The 14,159-nt window shown below is 42.3% G+C and overlaps 1 protein-coding gene across 1 annotated transcript in view; it reads right to left on the minus strand.

The window, feature by feature from the left end:
* Positions 1-14,159, minus strand: part of SRPX2 (sushi repeat containing protein X-linked 2) — a 36,490-nt gene that overhangs the window by 13,134 nt on the left and 9,197 nt on the right. The gene's annotated exons all lie outside the window — the stretch shown is intronic.

Here is a 14,159-nt window from a genome sequence, read left to right on the forward strand (position 1 = left end):
TTCTAAAAGCTGGAAACAACAGAAATGTTTTCTCGTAGAATGGTTAAGCAAACTGGATTATCCATAGAAAGGTATGAAGCACTGGTCTAAGCTTGACTAAATGGCAAGGTGGCCACATCTGACCTCCTCCGGCTACACAAAGGACAGGGAGAATACAGCTCCACAGGAGCCCAAAGCCAATTTCCACAGGCAGAGGTCAGACATGTCTCCACCCTCTATCCTTTACCTAATTCTGACAACATCCATCCCTTCTATGGCATGCTGTTTCTCTGCTGGGGTCCATAATTCATTGCAGTGACCACACAGACTCTCAGACAACACTCACAACTATGGGACTTACTAGGGAAGCTAGCAGGTTACTGAATGTTAACGATATGGTTCTTTTGTCCACAATGCTTCTCAACCATGCTGGCGGGCATGTCTCTATCTGATCCTTGGCCTCTCAGTCATGTGCTACACTGGCCTCTGTTTTGTTCTGTGGGTTGAGAAGCCCACTATTCTGTCTCACAGTCTCGGTGCTGCTCTTCGGCTGTGCCTCATGGTCTCCATGTTGCAGCCTCTGGCCCCTCTGTTCCCTCCACCACTTCAGACAGTGGTCACACACTCTGTTGGTGGCTCTTCTAACTTGATGGTCACAGGATTCTCTCTCCTGTCCCACTTCTGAGATGGCTCACTTATATACCCAGCCAAATGGCAGAACTGATCAGTCCTCTACATTTGTGTTTCACACATACTATTTGTGAAATTCTACCACTTCTCTATCAGCTTGTTGTAATGTGGTGGCATGTATGTTGCTGTGATGCTGGAAGCTATGTCACTGGTATTTTCAAGTGCCAGCAGGGTCACCCAATGTGAACAGTTTTCAGTGGAGCTTCCAGACTAAGAAGACTCCAAAGAAGGATTAGGCTACCCACTTCAGAGGACTTAGCCACTGAAAACCTTATGGATTGAATCGAAACATTGTCAGATACTGAAAAGTTCATGACTATCAGCAGAATATTGTCAGATATAGTGCCAGAAGATGAGATCCTCAGGTCAGAAAGCACTCAAAATATCACTGAAGAAGAGATGCCTTCTCAAAGAAGAGTCAACAATAATGATGTAAATGGAGGAAAGCTGCCAGAGTAAAGCCTTCAGGACCTTAATTTGTTAATGGTGCATGACTCCAAATGAGAAGAAACAGATGCACATATCTATTAATGATTGGAACTTGGAATGTATGAAGTATGGGTCTAGGACAGTTGGAAATCGTTAAAAATGTAATGCAACACATAAAGATCATTATCCTAGGCATTAGTAAACTCAAGTGGACTGGTATTGATAATATTGAATCAGAAAAGTATATGGTTTACTATGCCAGGGGTGACAGATTCAAGAGGAATGACATTCCATTCCTTGTCAAAGTGGACAGTGTGAGATTTATCTTGATGGACAATGCTGTCTGATGGGGTAATATGAGGTGGTACCACCCCCCACAAAAATTACCCTGATTTTTTATCAAAGCTATTTATTTATTTATTTATTTTTACAAAACAACCTTATCACCTTCAAAGTACTCTCCATTACACTTAATATATTTGTCAAATCTGTGATTCCATTCTTGGAAACATTTTTCAAACTCATCTGTTCGATGGCTGACAGATCCTCCCTTGGTTTTTTTCTTCCCCTCTTCTACATCATCAAATTGCTGTCCTTTCATGTCCCTCTTCATTCGTAGACACAAAATGAAGTCACATAGGAGCGACGTCAGGTGAGTAAGGTGCATGGGGCAAAAGAGGCATGCTGTGTTTTGCCAAAAAGTGGTGCACTGAGATGGCTGCGCGAGCAGGTTTATTTTCGTGGTGGCAAAACCAGACCCCCATCTGCCACAATTCAGGTCTTTTTGTTGCACACCGTACTTAAATTTTTTCAGAACCTCAAAATAGAAAGTTTGATGAACAGTCTGAACTGGTGGAATGAACTCCAAATGCACCACAAGTGGACGTTTTCATCTGTTTGGGAAGTTGATGGATGTCCAAACGAGGTTTGTCATCTATCAACATTTCACCTTTTCTGAAATGAGAAAACCACTCGTACACTTGAGATTTTCTCATAGTGACGTCCTTGCAAGCTGTGTTCAACATTATAAAAGTTTCTGAAGTGCTTTTCCCGAGCAGGAAAGAAAATTTCACAGCCGCATGCTGTTCTCTTAAATCAGCCATCATAAAAAATGAAGTTCGAGTGAAGCTGTTTTTACAAAAAAATTTCACTGTGACCAGAGAGAACCTTCCCAGGCAATGTCATTGGGCGCAGTGACTCAGAGCGAGTTGCTCGATGCTTGCCTAGTGCGAAAAATGTGTACTACAAAAGCTCTGGCTAGCGAATCTTTTGTCCATTTTTATTTTAGGGGGGTGCCCCCTTGTAACTATCTGCATCTAGGAAATCAGTCAGTAAACTATTATCCAAATTTGTGCACCAACCACTGAAGCTAGTGATGAAGAAATTGAAGAACTCTACCAACATCTTCAATTGATACCATCAAGATGCACTGAAAATTACTGGCGACTAGAATGCAAAAGTTAGAAACAAAGAGGAAGGAACAGTAGTTGGCCTATATGATTTTGGTGATGGAAACAAAGCTAGAGATCGCATGATAGACTCTTGCAAGAACAGTGAGTTATTCAAGAAAATACCTTTTTTCTACAACACAAAATGGATTTCTCCTGATGGAAGATACAGAATTCAAATGGACTACAGCTGTGGGAAGCGATGAAAAAGAAGCTCACTATCAGAAGCTAAAACAAGGCCAGGGTCCAGCTGTGGAACAGACCATCAATTGCTCAGATGAAAGTTAAGTCGAAGCTGAAGAAAATGAGAACGAGTCCATGAGAGTCCAAATCCAACTTTGAGCCTATCCCACCTGAATTTTGAGAACACTTCAAGAAGAGACTAGCCACACTGGAAATTAATAAAAGAAGACATGATGTGCTGTGGGATGACATCGAGAATATCATACATGAAGAAAGCCAAAGAGCAATAAAAAAGACAGGAAGAAAGAAAAGATCAAAGTAAATGTCAGAAGAGACTCTGAAACTTGCTTTTAATCATAGAGTAGCTTAGACAAATGGAAGAAATGAACTCAAAGGGCTGAACAGAAAATTTCGAAGGGTAGCTCAAGAAGACAAAGTATAATACTATAATTAAATTTGCGGAGACCTACATTTAGAAAACCAAAAAGGAAGAACATGCTCAGCATATGTTAAGTTGTAAGAACTTAAGAAAAAAAATCAAGCCTCAGGTTGCAATACTGAAAAATACTATGGAGAAAATATCGAATGATACAGGAAGCATCCAAAGAAGATGGAAAAAATACAGTCACTATACCAAAAAGATCTAGTCCACATTCCAACATTTCAAAAGGAACATATGATCAAGAACCAAGGGTACCGAGGGAGGAAGTTCAAGCTGAACTGAAGAGATTAGCCAAAAACAAGATTCCAGGAATGGGTGGAATACCAATTTGTATGTGACCTATGCCACGGTATTTCCAATAGCCTTATATGCATGTGAAAATTGCACATTGAATACGGAAAACTGAAAAAAGAATCAACAGGTGTGAATTGTGGTGCTGGCAAAGAATATTGTAACTACCGAGGACTGCCAAAAGAACAAACAAATCTGTCTTGGAAGAAGTACAGCCAAAATGCTCCTAAGAGGCAAAGATGGGGAGACTTCATCTTACATACTTTGGATATGCTGTCAGGAGAGACTAGTCCCTGGAGAAGGACATCATGCTTGGTAAAATAGAGGGGCAGCAAAAAAAGAGGAAGATCCTTGGCAAGATGGATTGACATGGAGGTTTCAACAAGGGGCTCCAACATAGGAACAATTGTGAGAATGGCACAGACGCGGGCAGTCTTTTGTTCTGCTGAATGTAGAGTCATTTTAGGTCAGAATCCACTGAAGGGCACCTGCCAACAATAATGCCAATCATTTGGTGGGAGTTAGAAAGGCATGGGTATGTCTAGCAATGTCACTTCATGACAACACTACACCAGGGATAAAGCTTAAATACAATTTGTGAACTGCGAAGAGTACTAACTGTAGTATTCCATTATACAATCTTCTGTAAAAGGCAAAATGTAGGCCCACATCAGTGATTGCTGGAAGTCAGGGACCGAGATAGGAGTAACCTCGAATGGGCAAATTTTGTTTGTTTTTTCAAAACCATTTTTTGGAAGTTAATACAGATATCATATCATTCCATAATTCAATCACATAAAGCAATATTGTACAATTTCTGCAACAATCAGTTTCAAAACAGTGTTTTCCTTCTTGAACTCCTTGACATCAGCTCCCTTTTAGCCCCCACCAAGTTTCTGATGTGATTGCAACTGTTCTATTGGATACTCTGGTGGGATTACTGACTCGGTAGATATCAAAAGTGCACAGAACCGTATACACACACAAAAGAGTGAATCTTATTGTATGCAAGTTGAAACTACAGTTGAAGATTAAGATAAAGATGTGAGAGAGGAAAGGGATGTGACATTCATGAAGATTTATGACGATGGAAAGTTTGACATCTGCTCAGCAAGAAACACAAAATGTTCTAGGATGGCTAGATCATAAAGGCATCTCGAAGACGGACCTTGGCTACACAAATAAACAGCTCTTCAATGGCTTTAGGACTTCAAGGGACACCAGCGAAGGAGATTCAAAGAGTGCATGTGGAAATTCTGTTATCTTTTCATTTCATTTTTCCACAAACAGTTTGAACCCCCCTTGCCTGTACAAGAGGAAAGCCACCCACACACAAGGAAAGCACTGATTGGTTAGCTTAAGGGCATAAAAGCTAAAGCTCAAAATGAGCTGACGAATCCCCCAAATCCTAAGGGACAAAAATGTAGGGTTTGTTAAAAAAAAAAAAAAGGCACATTAGGAGTTAATGGATCAAAGAAAGGCCAGAGCCTCTGCTTGAGAAGGGTGACAGATGACAGTGAGAAAATTCTTTTTCAAGTGAGACCAGGACACAGCAGCTTCCAGAGTTAGTTTGGGGCCCGTGGCAGTAACACATGGCTGCCATCTGGAGACGTCAGCTCCAAATTGCAGAAAGTCCCTTAAGGATGACCATTACAGACCTATCGATTATAAGGCCCCAACACACATCACAAACACTGTCTCAAGATGCCAACAATTACTCCTGTGCTATTTCTCTCCCATATTCTGTCAACACAGAGAAATAGCAGATTGGAACGGGTGGTGCCAGCAAAGCTGGCAAGGAGAAAGGTGACCAGCATAAATGCTGAGACTATGAAAGAATGCTCAGTTATTGTAAATCAGTTGACATTTTCCAGCCCAGAAGAATTCTGCATAAAGGAAACACAGTGAATGGGCAAACCTTATCGCAATTATAAGTAGGGAAGAAAGTAGTCTCTGGAAAAGACAGTCGAGCCAGACTGAAAGCACACACGGACACTGATGTACTCCATAATGTTAAAACGCCAGGATTACGCGCCTTTAGAAAGAGAAATGGCGGCCTCCAGGAACGCTTAGGAGAGAGTCATTCCAGAAGGACCTCACATCCTTCTTAGGTCGGTAGGGTCATCAAACTGGTAGAACCGGAAAAGGTAGCTACCGTATGTGAAGGAAGTGACTTTTGTTACAGATGCCTATCGGGCTATTGGTGTGCATGCTGTGAAGAAATACAGGAGAGGTGACCGTGCCGTTAAGAAGATTTACAACTGTCCAAACAACTGTACCCAAAGAGTGCTGATGGGAAACTGACTCTGAGAATGTGACTAAATACCGTATGGTGAAAATACCTGGGGGGAAATAGGTTAAGTCTTCACTGAATATCTATTGGATGATAATGCAATTCATCATGCTACATATTTTCAGTTTCACATACATCATTTTCTGTTGTTCTCCAAAGAAACGTGTGAGGTGGGTAGGTGTTTATTCTCATTTTGCCGATGAGGAAGTACCGGGCCCACGATCCTTAAGTAGCAGAGCTGGAATTTAAACCCAAGCTCTGTCTGGTGCTAGCACCTACAGTCTCTCTTAACCATGTGATCTGCCTCCACAGCATGTCAGCCTGCTGTTCTGAAGCAAACATTTAAACTTTTAAATAGGTAAGATATCTACGTGGTTCCAAATTAGATACAAGCTATATGGTAGTGGTGGTGTTAGGTGCTGTTGAGTTGATTTCTAATTCATAGTGACATCATGTGACAGAGCAGAACTGCCCTGTAGAGCTTTCTCGGCTATCATCGTGGCAGGCCACCACTGTGTGTCGGTTTATTTCACTGTGGGCGTTGTGTGCGCCATGGTGCTACAGGCTTTTGACACAGATATGTCTAATACCAGCAGGGTCACTTGTGTTGGGCCGTTTTCAACAGAACATCCAGACTCAGAAGGACCTATGTCATTGGATCATATCTATACAATGTATGTGCTAAATAAGGAATCTGAGAAAGGGGGCAATAGGGAAAAGGACACAGCAGCAGACTGGGAAGAAGACTGTTAACAACCTGCGATGGGTAGATGACACAACCTTGCTTATTGAAAGCAAATAAGACTTGAAGTACTTCATTACGAAGATGAAAGACCACAGCCTCCAGTCTTGGTTGCTTTACTCCGCATACAGAAAAGAAGAATGCTTACAACTGGACCAATCAGCATCACCATGAGAAAATGTGGCAAGGCTGAAGTTGTCAAGGATTTCCTTTAACTGATATCCTCGATCAACGCTAATGGAAGCACCAGTCAAGGTATCAAGTGACATATTGCATTGGGCAAATCTGCTGCAAAAGACTTGTGAAAAGGGTCACTTTGAAAGAAAAGGTGCACCAGCCCCAAGCCATGGTCCTTGCAGTTGCCTCCTGTGCTTGTGAAAGTGGGAGGATGGAAAAGGAAGACCAGAGAAGAATGAGGCATTTGTTGGTGAAGAACTTTGAATGCACCGCGAACTGCCAGAGCACACACAAATCTGTCTTGGAATGATTTTGGAAATGTTCAAGGAGGGAAAATAATCTGAAATTCAAATGTATTTTATAGAGACCCTTTATTAATTCTGGAACAGAACAAAACAAAGACACAAAGGCAAATCACAGGGATGAGGGAGACCATAAGCCTGAGGCCTCGTCGCTGCCGTCGTTGTTCCGTGCCGCCGAGTTGGTTCTGGTTCATAGCATCCCTATGCACAACAGTATGGAACACTGCCCCAGTCCTGTGCCATCCTCCCAATTGTTCTTATGCCATAATGGGGGCCAAAGGATTCAATCAGAGAACATGGAAAGCAAAGGAAATCATGATTGGTGATGATCAATCCATCGCTGTCCCAGGCAGGACTATGGAAGTGGCAAAGGGATCATGATTGGGACACATACACTATTGCAGCTTAGAAAAAGTGCAGGATTGGTTCTGGGGGCCTCAAATAGCCCAGTCTAGGTATGAGGCCAGACCTCATTATCATGCAGCCTGGTACTCTAATTTCTACTAAGGGTACCCCCAAGCAAATACATAGGAGTGAGCATGGCCTTCCTGTGCTAACTAAATCAAACCAAACCAAAGGCACACCAGTGCTTGCTCCGTGACTCTGTAGGGCAGAGTAGAATTGCTCTATAGCTTCTGAGGCTGTAAATCTGTATGGGAGCAGAAAGCACCACCTTTTTCATGCAGAGCAGTTGGTGGGTTTGAACTGCTGATCTGAACCCATTGTGCCACTAGGACTCTTCTGGGATGGCTCCAAAAATCAAACCAAGCCCACTTACTTACTCAATACTTACTCCAGGCTGGTGGCGCCATCAGGTAAGGATTGGACTGCTAACCCCAAGGTCAGCAGTGAAACCCACCAGCCTGTCCAAGGGAGAGCATGGAGGCTATTTGCTCTTGTAAAGATCTACGGCATCCAGAACCGTACAGAGGGTCGCTCTGAGTCACAATTGACTCCATGACCATGGGTTCCATGCATAAGGTTTCTGAGACTGTGCCATCTTTACGGGAGTGGACAGCTTCATCTTTCTCCTACAGGGCGGCCAGTGGATTTCAACCTCCATCCCACATTGCCACAAGGGCTACTTATGGGCTGGCTAGGGGAGTGATATTCGACGTTCAAGCACGCTCTCCCTGCGTTCAAAGCTTTTTGCCAGTTAGAATGAACTCAATGGAGGGCGAATTTATGTCAAGCTTCAAATAAAATAAAATACATAAAATAAGGGCTGTCACTGTAAACCATAGCTTTACAGCTATGTAAACATACATACATTGTTTACTGTTGTAAACAAACAGTATGCTTTAGAACTTGAGCTCTAATACAGAAGTGAGGATGACAAGCCTCGTGACTTGGGACATGTTCTTGGGGAGACCCTGGAGAATGACATCATACTTGGAAACATCGGGGGTCAGTGAGAAAAAAGCAGCCTGTCCGCAAGGTGGAGTGACGCAGCAGTTGCAGCAAAGGAAGCAAACACGGCAATGATTGTGATGACGGCGCAAGACTGGGCAGTGTTTCACTCTGGTGCCCACAGGGTCACTAGGAATTGGAACGGCGTTTCTGGGAGAAGATGACCGAGTCTCCCTCCCCTGTAGCTGCTGGACGGGTTTGAACTGGGAACTTGTGGTTAGCAGCCACTTGTGCCAGCAATTATGCCATATAAGGAGGTCCAACCACACCCATTAGGCTGATTCCAACTCACAGTGATGCTATAGAGCACAATAGACTGCCCCATAAGGTTTTCAAGGCTGTAGATCTTTATGGAAGCAGACTAACACATCTTTCTCCTGCCACATCCTTAGGAGGGCCTGGGGGGTTCGAACCAACGTTTTGCTGAGCAGGCAAGCTCTTAACCATGGCATCATCAGGGCTACTTTTATAATGGGAATAGAAAGGTATATAAAGGGTCTACAGGAAACAGGCTCTTGCTTGGTACCCACGGCCACATTCCCCACAACGACCAAAAAACTACTCTCGGTAGTTTATTTTTTGTATATAGCTTTTATCTTTCCCTCAGTTTAAAAATACACATAGAATAGCATTTTATGCCCTGTGTTCTCTCTGTTGCTTTCATTTTTAAACTAACAAGGCATCTTAGAGATCTTGCCATATCATTACCCAGCAAGCGCACACATTCTTTTAATGAAATTACATTTATAAAATACATAGCCCAGTGCCTGGCACACCATCTTTTTTTTGTCCAGGTTCAATAAGTTGGGAGGGGAGTGAGCTGGGAGTTGAACGCAGGCCCATGGGCTCTGCTCCCTGTAGCTATTTACCTATGTCATTTCAAGGTTTATCAAGAAAAAGAAACGTAGACCACAGAACTGAAAGGGACTTCCTATGATAATCTTTAGAGAACCCAGGCAGAGGGAGGTGATGTTGAGGTTGCCCGTGGCTTTGGCAACCGGAGAAAAGCGACAGTTCAGAGGACTGCGAGTATCCGCGGGAGAAGGGTTTCTGATTCCAAGCGACAAGTCAGGATGGGGCATGAAAGAAAGCTTAAGCTTAGTGAAACGGTACCAAACTCGACAACATGTTGTGCTTTATAATGGTTCGTTCTTTTTTTAAAAAAATAATGAGTTATATTTTTCATCAGATGAGCTTGGCTCTGGAGTGAGAAAGACCTGGGTTTACACCCCTGCTCTGCTGTCTTCAAGCCGTGTGACGCCACAATTTAACTTTGCAGAGCTTCTATTTCCCGATTTCTAAAATAGGTGATACTAAATCCACTTCACAGGGCTGTTGTGAGAATCAAATGAAAGTGCAGATATAAAATCACCCTGGGGATGTTATTCCCTAAATCTGTGTCTGGATCTGAGCTGCCATTCCATCCCCCTTTGAGCAATGACATGAAGGAGCTCCTAGTATTTATTTCAAGCCTACGTAGTAACACACCACTGCCACCGAGAGACACCATCTCCAAATTACTATAGGTTTCTTTCTTCTTTTCTTAACTCAGTTTTTTAAAAGTTTTCTTGGCACATAATCCACACATTCTACAATTCAGTAGTTCCATCATCTTAAAAAGAGTTAAAAATCATCACTACAATCACAATATTAAAAATCATCACCACAATCAGGTTCAGGCATTTCTTCTTTCTTGTACTCCTTGTTATTAGCTCCCCATTCCCTCCAACCTCCCCTTGCACACCCCCAAGCAACCATTAATCCAGTTACTGTCTCTACAGATTTACTTATCCTGGATTTCATGTACAGGAAAAAATTAATGAAACAGAGAGAAACCTCAATCAATAAATAAAGCAGAAAATATTAAAAACTAGAACAAATGTAAAAGGGGTCAAAAGGGAGATCAAATCATATGGTATTAAATTTTAACCTAACTGCAATCTGCAGTCATCCACTTTCCAACACGCTCTGCTTGATAGCAAGGCCACTCACATCTCTGGTCTATGATCAAAAGAGAATCACTGGAGGCTTAATTTATATGTATTTCCCCTCCACGTTTTTTTAAAGCTATAACAACTAATAAATGGGTAAACATGGAGAGAAAATGATAAGGTATTACATTTTAGCCTAACTACGCCTGCCATCATCAACTTTACAATGCTCTCTGTCTGATAACAGGCTTGTTCACATTCCTTGACTCTGGTCAGAGGAGATTCACTGGAGGCTTAATCCATGTAATTAACTGGAGTTTGGGTTTCCTACAAATGTCATCTACAGTCTTCAATTTATGCTATGAAACCATTCCCTCCTTAAGATTTGGATTTTACTATTTACAATCCTTAGGAAAAGTGGTAGTATAGTGGTTATGTGTTGATTTGCGATCCGCATGGTTGGCAGTTTGAAACCACCAGCAGCTCCGAGGGAGAAAAACTGGGTTTCCTGGCTTTCTCCACTCATAAATATTTACCAGTCTCAGAAACCCACAGGGGTTGCTGTGGGTCAGCACTGACTATGTGGCCATGTGGTTTGAGTTTTGTCTGTTTGTTTGTTTGTTTACAATCCTTTGATCACACAGGCTGGTGTGTTTCCTCCATGTGGACATAATTAATGCCTCGCTTAAATAGTTGCTTGTTTGAAGACCAGTCTTTATGTTCCCAGATGCTTATTTTTCTGAGAGCCGGGTACCATCTGGTTTCTTTATCACACTTTGCTACAGCCCTCCATTTCTCTAGTGGTTTTTATGAGGGTGAGCATCAAATAGGGCCTGTCATAACAACTCATTGTTCTTAGATTGGGGTTAGAATGAAGTGTGAGCCCAAATTTCCATTCATATATCTATGGTTTATTTACGTCTCTGATTCACTCTAGAGGCATTATTATTATGTAATGATAGGGAACATTATCAGCCATCCCCCTGGGGTATAAGGTAATTCCAGATGGTGTCATCAATGTAGGCAATGGTCTAGAATTTACAACACTGTTGAGAAAAGGAAATTAAACAAGTATAGGCCAGCTATAAATCACAATACATGGATTGTTGACTTGTACAGATTAAGCTCTTAAGAAACTCGATCCTATTTACACAAACAGTGGCAGTTGGTGATAGGGAAACACTTGCAATAACACAAATTCACCAAGGCAGAACCATGCCCACCAGATTGCCCGTCCAACTAAGGCAAAGAGGACATTAATATAGGTAAATGCTAAGATTGCCGAGTTGCCAATGATGAGGTCACAAGGATCTTATGAGAGGCTGGGACCAAAGGTTAGCTACTGTTCCCTGCTATCCCCTCCACACTCATTACTGATAACTTTCTTTCGATTAGTTTTATTAAGAGACTAAGTCCCAAAGAGAGCGGTGAGACACTACACCCCAAGAACAAAGATCCCTATCCAGCTTATGATTTTGTGTATACATATATGTGTTTATACATATATATGTCCCATTAGGAATATACATGTTATATTTATGTACATATAAACAAACAAAACACCCTCACTGACATCAAGTCAGTATGAACTCATAGCGACCCCCTGTGGGGTTCCAAGGCTGTAAGTGTTTCCGGGAGTAGAAAGCCCAGTGTTTCTCCCACTGAGCTGCTGCTGGTTTCAAGCTGCCAACCATGTGGATCAAAGCCCCAGGCACGGAACCACGACCACCAGGGATCCTTGAAGGGCTAAATACTTATGTTAAAATATCCAGCATAGTAGGCTCCTACAGGGCTTCCAGACCCCTTGAAAATAACTTCAGTTTGGTTTGGTTTGTTTTTGTGGTGGTGCTGTTGGTTAGTGGTTCAAAACCACTACCGACTCCACAGGAGAAAGATGAGGCTATCTGGTGCCATAAGGATGTCTAGCCCTGAAACCCTATGTAGGGTCACAAGGAACTAAAATCGATTGGGTGGCAGTAAGTTTGGTTTTTGTTTTATTGGTTTCAGACTGTAGGAAGTTTAGGAATTCGTGGGTGCTAAGAACGGATACACTGGGTGTCGACCATTTGGCAGTGAGAAGGTAACTAAACAGAAGCATAGAGGAGCCTAAAGCGGTGCTCATTTTCTCAGTTTATCATTTACCTTCTTGCCAAATATGTTTTCATCTGCCTTCAAGTTAATCTCTTCAAAACTTGACATAGACAGTCTCTTACCTTTTAACCTTCCTTAAAACTATCATTTGTAGCTAAATGTCATCTTTCATGGCCCCTTCCCTTTCTTAATTCCTATTGCATTTGCTGTTATCACATATTATGATTGATCCTAGTCCGATTGCTTCATACCTGGGGGATAACTCACATCTCTTTTAGCCTTGCTGGTTCCTCTACTACTCATATCTGTAGATATCTGCTAAGGTTCTGGCTTTGGCCCTCTGCTCTCGCAAGCAGTTCACCAATTAAGCTGACTCACAAAGCTTAACCTTTCTATTTTGTACTACCTACAGGACATCTTCAAAAGTCCAGGTGGCGTAGTGGCTACACATTGGACTTTGAACTTAAAGGTCACTATTTCAAAACCACTAGCTGCTCTTTGGGAGAAAGATGAGGCTTTCTACTCTTGTAAAGAGTTACAGTCTTAGAAACCCACAGGGCAAGTTCTTCCCTGTCCTGTAGGGTCATCATGAGTTGAAATCAACTCAGTGGCAGTGAGTTTTTGTTTTGTTTTGTTTTTAAAAAGGACTTCTTCACCAAACCAATTTGCATTTTGGGCCTAGTCTTTCTGAGAGGGGTCTTAAAATTCTCCCATATATCCAAACTAGATTCTTTCGGATATTTGTTTATTTCTTAGCCCCTTGGCACATCAAATCTGCACCATGTCTTTCTTTGAAACATCTCTGGAGTTTATCCTTATTCTCTCTTTCTTTGCCACTGCCCTCCATCATCTCACCAAGAAACCAAACTCACTGTCAGAGAAGCAATTCAGACTCATACCAACCCTATAGGACAGGGCAGAGCTGCCCCTGTGGGTTTTCCAAACTATAACTCTTGAAGGGATTAGAGAATCTTCTATTTCTCCCCTGGAGTGGTTGGTGCTTTTGGTCTGCCATTCTTCTAGTTAGCAACCCCATGATGCCACCAGGGTTCCCCTCAGAGTCTTTGAGACTTGGAAGGGATATTAGATGTCACCGAGCCCAACCTCCCTTGTAACACAGGAAGCTCTATCTAACATTCTTCATAGATAATTTTCCTTCCTTTCCTGAGGGTCACTAGATCATGGGTGGAACCTTTCCTAATGTGGTCTCACTTTTTATCTTCAACTTTATTTTCTACAACTCCTTCCATAGCCGGACTCCTCCAGTCAAACTAGTCTCTTCCTAGGCACCCCTCCTCCCCATTTACCACATTTGTTTTACTTCCATGTCTTTGCCTCTGGTGCTCTGGAGGATTGGTGATATAGTGGTTATGTGTTGGGCTGCTAACCACAAGGTCCACAGTTTTAAACCGCAACTGCTTGGTGGGAAAAGGGCATTCTACTTCCATCAAGACTTACAGTCTCCTAAAGAATTATAGTCTTGGAAACTCATGGGGCAGTTCGTCCCTATCCTGTAGGGTCACTATGGGTTGGCATTAACTTGTGGCAGTGAGTGAGTCTTTGGTTCTGCTGCTTTGCATGAATACCCTCCCTTCCTATTCCCAGTTCTCTTAATCCTAGCCATCATTTAAGGTCTACCTTAAACTTTTATGACCCATGCCTGACCCAATTCCTTTTCTTAGCTCCTATTATATATACTGGTACCAGAGAGTTTCATATGTACTTGCCTCCCACATGGACTAGTTTCGGTC

This window comes from Echinops telfairi, unplaced genomic scaffold (genome assembly GCF_000313985.2).
Source record: "Echinops telfairi isolate 266 unplaced genomic scaffold, ASM31398v2 ScPeMD7_44;HRSCAF=162, whole genome shotgun sequence".
In the NCBI taxonomy this organism is placed as follows: Eukaryota; Metazoa; Chordata; class Mammalia; order Afrosoricida; family Tenrecidae; genus Echinops; species Echinops telfairi.